Source organism: Ictalurus furcatus, chromosome 22 (genome assembly GCF_023375685.1).
Source record: "Ictalurus furcatus strain D&B chromosome 22, Billie_1.0, whole genome shotgun sequence".
Classification (NCBI taxonomy): domain Eukaryota; kingdom Metazoa; phylum Chordata; class Actinopteri; order Siluriformes; family Ictaluridae; genus Ictalurus; species Ictalurus furcatus.
In genome coordinates, this window is record NC_071276.1 from 3,462,424 (window position 1) to 3,475,622 (window position 13,199).

The 13,199-nt window shown below is 36.4% G+C and overlaps 1 protein-coding gene across 1 annotated transcript in view; it reads left to right on the plus strand.

Annotated features, from left to right (window-relative positions):
• The first annotated feature begins 1,806 nt into the window (after positions 1 to 1,806).
• LOC128599018 (deoxynucleoside triphosphate triphosphohydrolase SAMHD1-like) overlaps positions 1,807 to 13,199 on the plus strand; it is a 130,607-nt gene continuing 119,214 nt past the window's right edge. Inside the window, exon 1 of the mRNA XM_053610337.1 lies at positions 1,807 to 1,876. The gene's annotated coding sequence lies outside the window, so the exon portion shown is untranslated. The remainder of the gene's footprint in view (positions 1,877 to 13,199) is intronic.

Here is a 13,199-nt window from a genome sequence, read left to right on the forward strand (position 1 = left end):
AATTAATGAAGTCACGTATCGTCTGGACCTTCCGATACACAGTCGCATCGCCCTGTCTTTCCACGTCTCACTTCTCAAACCTATGATCTCAGGCCCCTTGGCCACAGCGGTGCCGGAGGATTCCCCACCAGAACCATTGGAGATAGAAGGCTGCCCAGCCTACCACGTCCGCGACATTTTAGACTCCAGACGGAGGAGAGGGGGACTTCAGTATCTGGTAGACTGGGAGGGGTATGGACCAGAGGAACAGTGCTGGTTCCCAGCCCGAGACATTCTGGACGCAGGCCTGCGTAAGGACTTCCATGCGGCTCATCCAGACAAACCGGCCCCCTGGAGGGGTGGGGGGCCTCGGGGAACTTCGGCTCCCGGAGTGAGCCCTTTGCGGGGGGCTCTGTTATGACACGGCGAAGTCGGCGCGGCAGCTCACAGAGTGTAGTGACGCTCAGGGATGTGGCGGAGGAGGACTACACTTCCCAGTCATACCCTTGCTCGAGTTCGCCAGAGTTCTAATCACGAACACCTGCAAACACCTGAGGTTATATAAGGGCCTCCCTTCCATTAGCCGCTTGCGAAGTAACCGCTCAGCAGCCTCGTCTCTGTTTGTTTACCAAGCCGATTTCATTATAAGTGTTTTCCCTGGTGCTCGACTTCACGCTAGTCTCTCACTACGCTTTTGCCTATGTCCCTGATACACAGCTTACCTGCTCTGTCCCGATTCGATTCTCGTTTTGTGTTCAGTCACACGCCTTCTCTCCGCTCGCCCGCACTTGTCTCCTTCTACGCTTCGTAACAGACCCTGACACTGCTTACAATGATTAAACTGAATTGACTTCCACCTAGCACAAATTACTCTCAAGTGTTCCTCCAGTTGAATCTGTGTTTGTAACCATTTGTATCTATCATTCTTTCAGTCCAATAATACTATCTATACAGTAACATTTTCATATTAAATATGTTATTGAATATGACTGAGGAAGCAGTGATGTTCTCATAGGAAGTCAACAGGCCTCACCAGGTCAATCGAGTTCTTCCATCTAGGCTAGTTTTGGGAAATATGTATCTTAAAACTAAAGTACATTTATCTTCAAATGAGGATGTAGCTTGAATGTCAAAAATGTCGGTACAAACACATGTATGTGTGTGTGTTGGTTGCTATTTCATTAAACTGCATTAGTCATAATGTTATCTATAGTTTCTGTTCTCTCTCTTCTGTATTTTATAGCACCGGCTAACTACAATTACTGAACTTGTTTGAGGGAAACCATTGTACTCCACTGTCTTCATATGAGGCTCTCTTGAGAGTGTATACACAATAATCCATCTAGGCTAGTTTTTCCTAGTATACTAAATGAAAATTGAAACATATTGTTGCTTTGAATGATCAGCAATATTCATCATTATACCACAAGTCCAGTGAACTTGTCTAACTACTGAAAGACAGTGTTTTCTTATATGTTTCTTTTAGTTTTGCTTCAAAGAAAGAACTGTAATTTGAGTGTACCTCTGCCAGTACAACCACATGTACAGGTGTGTGAGGAATTATCAACATGCCATGTGCCATGCCAAGTTGACATTGGGAACCAATCCAAAATATATATTTCCTCTTTTCTGTGAAGATGTTCAGAAGGCTTAATAGTCCTTAGCTAGTATTTACTTCCGAGCATAACATATTTTAATATAATAATTAGCCTGTCATTTTTCAGATTGTCAGAATTTCAACAATCAAGAAAGTGTCCCGGTGTCCAGATTACGTAATTGTGGTAAGTGAATTTTTCAAAAAGGTGTGTCCAGAGCTTGTTGATTTAGAAATGCATACATTAGGCTATATATACACCTCGATCTACTGTACGAGATTCACAACAACAGGCTGAGAAAGGTAAGCAAATCATTACAGTATTACTTTATTGTATTGTGTTCTTTATGTTTGCTTTTAACATTTCAATGATTAACACTTTTATTGTTTATTATTAACCATCATCAACCATTATTTCAGTAATATATAAAAAATTTAAAAAATAATGAAAAAAATCACATTTGTTTGTGACAAATAAATTAATTTTCCTGCAATCAACACATTTATTTTTTCTAGTGTAGTGTCAAAGTTTTTTGATCCAAAAATGCACTTTTAATAATTTATGTTTTATAGGTTCACTTATTTCAATGAATATATAATAAAAAAGGAATTAACTTTTATTCCTGTACACTGATAAAAATCACTGTGATCATTCAAAATAGATAAAAATATTTTCCCTTTTGTGGAAACCTGTAAATGTTTTCAGCTGTTTTGGTCATTTCAAATATCTAAATCTAATATCTTAATCTAATAACTTAAAGTCAATTAATTTCTATAAGAAAACCAATTTTTTTAATCAGTGGCACTGAAATGCTATGACATGAGCTGATTTTTAAGGTACCATAAAGCATATACATATAGCATATTCTTTGTTGCTGTATTGACAATTTCCCATAATCCCGGTCAGGATAAAAATGGTAAGTGAAGTTACTGGCAATTACTCAAAGGGAAAACCAGTTTCTTTATATTTTCACCACATGTTTTATAGTTTAAACATAGTTATATGTTTAAAAGGTAGCATAAAATAACTTACTGTAGATTGTACAGCAAACAACTATAACCATATTTACTGAACTGTAATGTCATACATTGTATAAAATGAGACATAACCCAGTACATTTGCTCATTTTGTCTGACAATTTTAAAGAAAGCAACTCACAATTGAGGCAGGATGCAACTAACATTTTACTTTGTTTTTTCTAATATTTGTTTTTATACCCATAATGACACCTCTTTTTAAAAAAAAAAAAAAAAAAACTGAGCTCTTCCCCTCATTTTATTGTGTATTTGCTCTTAGACTTGCCATTTCTCTGAAATAAGAAATTTACACTTGAACAAAAAAGGGGAAGAGTTGGCAGAGCAATCAGAGGTAAGGATTTAGTAAATGTGTTGGAATGTATATGTTGTAAGGCATGCCAAAATTTAACAGTATAATATCTATCAAGATAATCTCAGCAAGGTTGTGCAGAAGGATCCAATGCTACCCTGCAGAATAAAGCAATTACTGAGAATATATGAATACATGAATGAATCTAGCTATTTTGATCTTAACATATGGAGATGTTGTATAGTAGTTTAAGATACATATGTGCTGAACTTTGGGCATAGATTTTTGTGAATTATATAACATATTTACCTTAATTTTGTTCCCTTATCTATTCAACTGAAACAAGGCTTCAGGTTCGGGTCAAAATATGTCTGCAGAAAGATACAAGGTGAGAAGTTGTGTAGACATGTATTTTCATTACATTGTGTATTTTTATTGGCAAAGTGATGGTTAAGTGCTTTCTTATGAAGAAATGTAGAGGCTGGGTGACTAGACTTGCATTAAAAAAATAATAATAAAAAATATTCATTGAGATTTGTCAAGGAATGAAAAATTTATCATAACATTACGATCATTATGATGATTATGAACCCAACATAATCTGTTGGGTTTTCTAACTGAGAGAGTCCATTGTTTTGTGCTTCTATTTTTGGGTCATATATGCTGCTTTTGCGTTGAGGTCCTACATTCAAACACAGGTGAAATAAATGTTGTGCCTTAATCATTGAGGATTTTTTTTTTTTTTTTGCCATTCCAACTGTCCCTCTGACCTGCTTCAGACTCCTACAGAACATGGCAGCATTTTTGGTCTGCCACCAAAAAATGTTTGGTGGCAGACCACTCTATTTTTAGGTGTACAAAGGTTATGGAAGTTAGTCTTAAAGTAAAAGGAGTAAAGTAAGACGGGGGATGGGGGGGGTTCTTCCTTCAGTCTCCTCTTCGGTAAGTGAAGTGTTGCTCAATTGGGTTAAGGTCTGGTGATTGACTTGGCCAGTCTAAAACCTTCCACTGTCCAACCCTGATAAAGTCATTTGTTGTGCTGGCAGTGTGTTTTGTGTCATTTGCTGGCTGTATGATGAAGCTCCTCCCGATTATATTGGATGCATTTCTCCGTAAATTGAAAGACAGATTGTTTCTGTAGACCTCTGAATTCCAGCATGTTTCACAGATGAGCTTGTATGTTTTGGCTTTTCCATCACTTTAGTTCAAGTTAATCTTGGTTCCAGAGCTTTTGTGGCTCATCTCTGTATTTCTTTGTAAATTCCACTCTGGCTTTTGATTCTTACTGCTGATGAGTGGTTTGCATCTTGTGGTATGGACTCCATATTTCTGCACATGAAATCATCTTCAAATCGAGGATTGAGATACCTTCACCCATACCCTGTGAAGGTTGTTGATGTTACTAACTTTTCTTTTGATTTTTTCTTCCTGGCTCTCACCAATTTTCTGACATCAACTACTGTTGTTTTCCTTGGCCAACCTGTTCCATGTCTGGTTGTTAGGACTGTACACTATTGGCTTCTTTCTTTTTCAGGACGTTCCAAATTGTTGTATTCGCTATGCCCAATGCCTTTGCAATGGCTCAAATAGATTTTCCCTCTTTTCTCAGCTTCAAAATGGCTTGCTTTTCTTCCATAGACAGCTCTCTGATTTTCAAGTTGGTTTATCCATTTTAACAAGAAATGCGGTCTTCACAGTTGAAACATGGGGCTCAAACCAAGAGTAGACCTTCAGCGCTATTAATTCTTTAATCAATTTAACAAATCACACCTGGGCAGCAAGAAACACCTATCAGTCACATGCTCCAATATTTTTGATCACTTGAATAAAATGGGTGGGTTCAAACAAAAGGTGCCAAGTTGTTTAACAGATCTAAATGTAAATATAAGGAAATTTCAGCTAAAATTTATCTGTTGTCTCACTCACTTTTTGAGCTCAAACCTAAATGTCTTCAATGTATAGTGAAAACAATAGAATTCATCTTGCCATTCCAATATTCTGGAGGGGACGGTAAATGTCAATGTTCCTTGTCATTCGCCAGCTTAGCTAGGAGATTCTAAGGAATGCTGTATGATGGCAGTATTTATGGCAAAATATTCTCATACTGCACTCTATGACCTTGTTGGAAAGACATAAGTGATGGACAAAACAATAATGGCATGTATATTTGCATTGCTAGTTCTTATGAATGAAGTGAGCATTTTTTAAATTGCAGATCTTCAATGACTCTGTCCATGGCCATATAAAGATGCATCCGCTGCTGGTGGACATCATTGACACACCAGAGTTTCAACGCCTGAGGAACATCAAGCAGATGGGAGGAATCTATCATGTCTTTCCAGGAGCTTCTCACAACCGCTTTGAGCACTCCCTCGGGTAAAAATGTCAACACATTCATACGAACAAGAAATTATGTTAGGTGGAGGGCAGTGGCTGCTTGATGGTACTCAGGATAGAACTCACAACCTTCCAAACAGTAGTCCAACATCTTAACAACTGAGCTACCACTTCACTAGATCACAGCCTAGAGATTTAATTTCCAAAAGGCAATACCCAAAAAACCAAAACAGTCTAGGGTCATACACAAAATGCTAAAAATAACTAAATCCAATGGATATGCAGTCAAAAACCAAGCAGAGGTCAAAAGCACAGATAAATCAGAGAACAAATACCAGAGGATATTTTTTTTAAAAAAACAACAAGAAAATCAGAACAGAGAGCAAGGGTCATTTGTAGACAAGCATAGAATGACATAAATGATACAAGAAATCAGCAACGCTTTAAGTCTGGCCTAGTGTCCATTTGCTTTAAACACTTTCATGACAGGACGTGAATGTAACAACTGAGGAAGATTTTTTTAAAACTCAGGAAGGATGCCCTGTGGTGGCATGGTGGTGAAATTACCCCAAAAGACATGACAGAAACAGGATTCACTAATTTCACAGACTTTACATATACAAGATGTTGTTGATCAGTGAGGATGCAGAACCAATGACATCATTCCTCTAGCAGGACTTTTTAGATGAAGGCCCACAGGTTTTCAGGATTTCCATGATGTTGAGACAATACAGCTCCTATGCTATTTTCAGAGGCTTCTATCTGAATCACCAATGGGAGAGAAGGATCAGGATGATGTAGAATGGATGCATTTCTAAATCTTTCTATGAGTGTTTGGAAAGCTTGAGTGGACTCAAGATTTTAATACCTTGAGAAGGGATATCAGTAAATAATCAGCAATGCTTTCCGGTCTAGTGTCCATGTGGATGTCTCTTGAAAAAATAAAGTTTATATTTAAGTTTTATAAATGTCATCAAGTTAGTTACTTCTGATATTCTGCTGGAAACACCCACCAAAATACATAATTATGTAATGTCTTGCTGAAATGATAGTAATGGTAATAATACTACGTCTTGTTTCTTTTAACAGTGTGGGTCATCTGGCAGGGGAACTCGTACGAAGTCTGAAAGCTCAACAACCTCAAGAAATTCAAGAAGCTGAAAAAATAACTAGTATTGACATGTTATGTGTTCAGATTGCAGGATTGTGTCATGACCTGGGTGAGTTATTCATAATGCATTAGACTAACAATCAGATTAACACAAACCAAATTTAAATCCAGATGCAGCCAAAATCTGTGTGACTTACTAATACAAGAAAATAACATATTGTATATAATAATGACATATTTAATGAAACAATCTATTCCACAGCTTAAATAAACTATGTAGTTGGCATGACTTCACAATTATACTGAGGATTTCATCTGTTTATATACTGTATGGTGTAAGCAGGAAGTGTAACTGATACTGATACTTACCTCATTAAATGGTACACTTGTATAGCACTTTTATCCAAAGCGCTTTACACTGTGTCTCATTCACCCATTCACACACCAATGGTAGCAGAGCTGCCTTGCAAGGTGCTAACTTGCCATTGGGAGCAACTTGGGGTTCAGTGTCTTGCCCAAGGACACTTCGGCATATGGAGTCACGCAGGCCGAGAATCGAACCTCCAACCCTATGATTAGTGGGAAAACCCGCTCTACCACGTGAGCCACAGCCGCCCATATATCATTACAATAGTGTCCTTTTCTCAACAGTGCATGCATAGGCCTTTATTTCTGCAAATAAATTTTTCTTTAATAAAAGAAAAACAAATTAGTAGCATTAAGCAAAGGGACTAACACAGAACTAGTGAATGCTATCAGAAAAAAAGCATTAATAGGATGAGGTGGAGACAGGGCTCAAATAGAAACAAGTGTAACTACAATGCATTTGTCACCATGGGAACAACAATGCAATGGTGGAAACTGTAATATAAATATTGTCCATTTGACTGTTTTGTAATATGTATATACCTATATCTGATGTAATTGTGAAAATTAATCTGTAAAGTCTGTTTTTCAAATGAAGGTCATGGCCCGTTCTCACATTTATTTGAAGAAGTCGTGAAGAAGCTAGCAGAGAAAATGGTAACTGAACAATTTGCGTAACTTTAAATTTACCAGCAGGTTAAATTTGATTATTTCATTTAAATAGCTAAGATAAATGCAAACCTTGTTTTTTTATAGAGTTATTCCATAATATGGAAGTATAGTAGTCCAAAATGTCCTCAAGGGAAAATAGCATGTTGAATTATATAAAGTGAATAAAAACATCGCAATGAAAGTACTTGAATTTTTCTGCCCAGCAATTTGACACAAATTGAAGAAAAAGAAAAAAAAAGCACAACAATATCAATGCTTGAATTAGTTTCCTCTGCAATTCATTGGGTTTGTATATTTTGATTGAAAACAAATTTCCAGCATTCAAATTTCAATGTACACATTCACCTTCCTAAAATACAGTTCCAAAATATTCAGATGTTAAAATACCATCTTCATTATTTGTCAGGTAATATTTCAACACATTATTTTTGAACCTCACAAATTCAGGCTGCAAAAATGCAGGTCTAAAAATTCTGGTCTTAAAATTTAAATCTTCACATCCGGGTCTCACAGGAAGAGCAATGGATTGCCGATACTACTGTAACATGTTACTCTGGTCCGCCCCCTAATGGTGGGATTGTGCAGATAAGCCACAGGAGAAGATGAACCTAGCGAACTGGTATAAAGTTGGCTTCACGTTGGACATTCTGTATTCGCAGATATGCGCAAATTAAGGGACCGTCTCTAAAGTTACGTACATTGGTGTACATGTTTCCAAGTTCTATAACATTTGAATGGAATGACTTGATCATAAAAAACAACTGTACAGTGTTCATCTAGGTGTTTTCTTATTATTATTTTGTAATTTATGTAATTCAACATGCCATTTTGCCTTGAGGACATTTGGCACTATTATAGCCTACTTCCATATTATTTCTTTTATTTTGCTGTTTTTCTTCTCTTCCCATCAAGGTTTCAGAATCAGGGAATAGTAGAACTACAAAGGCTTTAGAAAACTGGACGGTGAGGAGTTTGTGCTTGTAATCAAAACAAATATTCTGTTCATTTTCAGTCTGAGAGTTCAGCTTGTTTATTTGAAGAGATCTGATGAAAATGGTACATTATCATTAAACAGTAGTTAAATAATAAATATTGATTGATATATTAATTTATGTTGCTCTTTTAACTTTATTATTTTTATTGTATAGCATGAAGAACAATCAAGGAAAATGTTTGACCTGCTGATGGAAAATGGCATTAAGGAGAAGATGATGAGTGGACATTATAAAGATGAACATGGTGAAGTTTTAAAATTTACAGACAAAGACTTCGAGTTCATCCATGAGCTTATTGAAGGAAAACTACCTCCGCGCACTCCTACTAAAGTAATAACAAAATTACATATATAAAAAAATACATATACTGTGCATACTTGCATAAATGTATACAGACAAGACTTAAAGTAACTAGTAACATGATAAGACTTTGCAGTGAACAATGTCACACAGAGAAAATAAAAGGCAGACTAATCAATGCAAAACATATGAACACAACTGGGGTGAGGAATACTGTGTATGGAAATGGCATCACCAAGGCAGAAACTGTGACAGAAATCCCAACCCCATAACATGTGGCTCCCAAAGGACAATTACAAGAACAGGAAGGGAATCAATAACCCTGCTTTAATTTCTTCAAATAAAAAAAAAAAATAGAAACACATTGATTTAAAAAAAATAATAATAATAAAAATCCACACACACCAAACGAAATCCTTTTTCTCTATTGTTTTGAACTACCAGTGATTCTTACATCAAAAAAGCTGCACATTGTAGGCATTTTTAGGAAAAGTCTACGTGAACAGTTTTAAATTCATTTGTACTCAGTGAAGACAATCTTGAATGTAACCCCTGACATGTTTGACTTGTCTAAGCCCTATCATCTATTTTGATATGACAAAAATACAAATAGTGGCATTTACAAATTTGTTTTGTATTTTAGAAAATTAGAAACCCTTAGCAATTCTTTAGTTGTAACTCTGGGGGAAGGATTGAAGATCTTCAAGTAGAACTATTTTAATGAAGCTAAGAAAAACACCTAGAGAAAAACCCTTTTTCTAGGAGTGTATGTGGGTCAAAAAGGTATAAAGTTCATTATAAGAAAACTCTCACAGTCAATTTCTGTTCATTTGTTTTTTTGTATGTTTGTTTTTGTTTTTTGTCTGTATATGGTTTGTCTAATGCAGTCACTCAACAAAAACAGACATAAGAAAAAGTCCTACTTGTATGAGATTGTGGCCAATAAACGCACAGGTATTGATGTTGACAAAATGGATTATTTCAGTAGGTGAGTTTGGCTTGTGCATTATTTTTGTGTGAAATGCATGTTTGGTTTTAATTAATGAAATTCAATGTTACTTTTTCACAAAAGATGTGATACTGTATATTCTACGCATTTATATTTCCTTTCCCAGAGATTGTCACCATGTGGGGATGAAAAGCAACTTCTCACATGAGCGCTATGTGATGTTCGCGCGAGTTTGCACCAACGAGAAAAATGAAAAGCACATCTGCACAAGAGATAAGGTAAGTGTATAAGTGTAGGAATCTTTTTATACACAAAGACATTTGATAATAAAACATAATTATTTTTTCCTCTTTTCATTCTTTAAGGAAGCGATAAACATGTACGAACTCTTCCATAATCGATACCTGCTTCACTACAACGTCTGCCAGCACAGGGTTAAGGTGGCAATAGAAACAATGTGAGTTAACATGGAAAATAAACTCACATTGACTTTTCATGTGAGATTTAGGCAAATGTCAGTTGTAGTGCTGGTCAAACATAGAATTTTAGAATGTTGCCAGTGATAGCAGTAATTATCATTTTATTTTATCAAGTTACACACACCTGTTTTGATCATGTTTTTCCCCTCATATTTTTAGGATTGTTGATGCACTTTTGGCAGCTGAAGGTCACTTTAAGCTGGGTGGCAAGACAATCTCTAAGGCAGTTATGGACCCTAAAACATACCTGAAACTCACAGGTTTACACTCCATTTCTCTGAAATAATAAATTACCAGTTAGATATTAATATCTTATGTTATATCTACTGGAATTGGTCTTGTATAGTTTTCTCTCTTTTATCAGATGACATTCTTCGGGAAATCATGAGGTCAAAAGACAATGATCTCAAAACAGCAAGGAAAATCATTAGGAGAATTGACAAACGCAAGATTTACAAGTTTGTCGGTGGCAAAATATTCCAGAAAAAGGATGTGAAACATTTGGACAAACCTAAAAAGTGGAAAGTTAGTCACACATTTTTTCCAACATTCATTATTATAGATTCCTCCTTCAACCCCCACATCAGATTCTTTTGAGATGCTACTGTAAGTGATGATTCAGAGATACAGTGGGGGAAATAATTATTGAATGCGTCAACATTTATTTCCAATGAGGTTATTCACGTGAAATTTTTACCAGACTTTGGTATTAACTCAAGAAATCCACACATTAAAGTCCATAAATGAAGTTATGTGTAATAAAGAGGAATGACACGGGAAAATAGTCTTGAACACGCTAGCTGAAATTTATTAAACACTTGGTGGAGAAGCCTTTGTTTGTATTGACAGCTTCAAGACACTTTCTATATGAAGAAATTAATGGGACGCAGTATTCAGGTGTGATTTTGGCCCGTTCTCTTAAAAATATTGTATTTAAATCTTGTTTAATTGGATTCAAGTCAGGCGATTGACTGGGATATTCTAACACTCTAATCTCCCAGTAAAGGGCTCCATTCATCGTTCCTTCAATTATATGAAGTCTACCAGAACCATACGATGAAACACAGCTCCACACCATGATGCTTCACCTCCAAACTTCACTGTTGGTGTAGTGTTTTTAGGGCGATGTGCAGTGCCATTTCTTCTCCAAACATGGTGTGTAGTATGACAGACAAAAAGTTCAGTTTTGCGCTCATCTGAGCAGACTACACTCTCCCAGTATTTCAAAGGCTTGTCCAAATGAGTTGTAGCAAACTTTAAACGACCTTCGACATGCCTTTTCTTTAGTAATGGAGTCTTGCGGGTGAGCGTGAGCAGTGGAGTGCACTGCCTATTGTTTTCTCTGTGACGATGGCACCTGCTGCCTCCAAGTGTTTCTGGAGCTCTTTCCGAGTGGTCCTTGGCTCTTGGGCGACTCTTCTGACTATTCTTCTGACTCCCTGGTCAGAAATCTTGTGAGGAGTTCCTGCGCGTGGTCGGTTGATGATGGAGTGATGTCGCTTCCACTTGTGGATAATGGCCCGAATAGTGCTTACTGGAGGATTCAGATGTTTTGAAATGTCTGTATTTGATTCCATTAATATGTTTCACAACAATAAGATTGTGAAGGTCTTGGGAGAGCTCTTTGCTTTTACCCATCATGAAATGTTTCTTGTCTGACAGCTTGATTACGAAAAGGCTTTTTATAGACCATCAATTTACTAACCCAGCTGATATGAATTTGCACAGGTAGGGGGTATAATTTCAGCTGATTCCTTGCCTTACCTTGCCTTGGAGAATTGCTTTTTCTTAGCGTGTTCAATACTTTTTTCCCGTGTCATTCCCCTTTATTACACATGACCTTATTTATGGACTTTAATGTTGTGAATTCTTTATATTTCCAGATTTCTTGAGTTAATACTGATGTCTGGGGAAAATTTCATGCAAATAACTTTATGGCAAATATATTTATTGAAAAAATGTTGACACGTTCAAAGTTTATTTCCCCCACTGAACTTGCTCATTACTTTAAAATCATACATCAATTTCAGAAACTTTATTATGAGGATTAGATAATTGAGAAGATAAATTGTGTTAAATGGATATCCAGAGATATGAAGGAATTAAAGAAGAAATAGCATGTCACAGCTACTAATGAATTCAGACTTCAGCCTTTTGTAGTATTTGATCTCTTGCAGAATGGTGTGTGTGTGTTTGTGTGTGTCTTACTAGGCAGTGGTAAAGGACTGGCTGGAGGGCATTCAAGAAGGCTCAACAAGACCTGTAAGTGGGATTTTGTGGTTTATATTTGTTTTTGGTCATCAGCTTAAAAATCTAAAGCCATTTTAGTTTCCTAAATATTTGTGTTTTACTGATTTTTATCCAGGAAGAGAGTACATTAGATAGTTAGCCATAGTTGTTAGTTAGTTCGGTTTGTGGTGGGGTGGGTTGGGGGCATGGTTGTTTATTTTTCAGCACAAATGCAAAAGCATTGTGGGGTTCACAGAGGAGCTGAGTTTTCTCACAGAGGAGATATTTAAAAAAATTCATCATAGCTAAGTAACTAATGGAGAATAGGTCTTTTTATGAGGAAAACTACCCAAATTGCATTGAGGATTTAAAGGTCTATATGCTCTATATGCTATCAAAAGACTCCAGCAATCTTGGAAGAGTGGACAGTACTCGGTTATATAGAGAAAATGTCAAGTTAAAGCAAGTCTAAATAATAATAATGTTCCCTGTTTATCCAGTGATGTCTCTTAGAAACTTAGGAAGCTAGCTGAGGTCACCATTTCTGAATACAGCCCATAAATGAGTGAATCAGTCTTTCACAAATAAATGCAGTGCATCATGTGTGTCTGTGTGTGTCTGTGTGTGTCTGTGTGTGTCTGTGTGTGTCTGTGTGTGTCTGTGTGTGTCTGTGTGTGTCTGTGTGTGATTAAGAAATGGCAGCAGTGGATCAGAGAGAAATTTATCGATGAAGACGATTTTATTGTCAAAGTAAGTGACAAAAATAATATAAAACACCTATAATGTACTGCACATCACAGACTGTCATAAAGTTTGAGGGCTTTGCACTGTTCTAAAAATCCTATTTTTAGTCACACATCC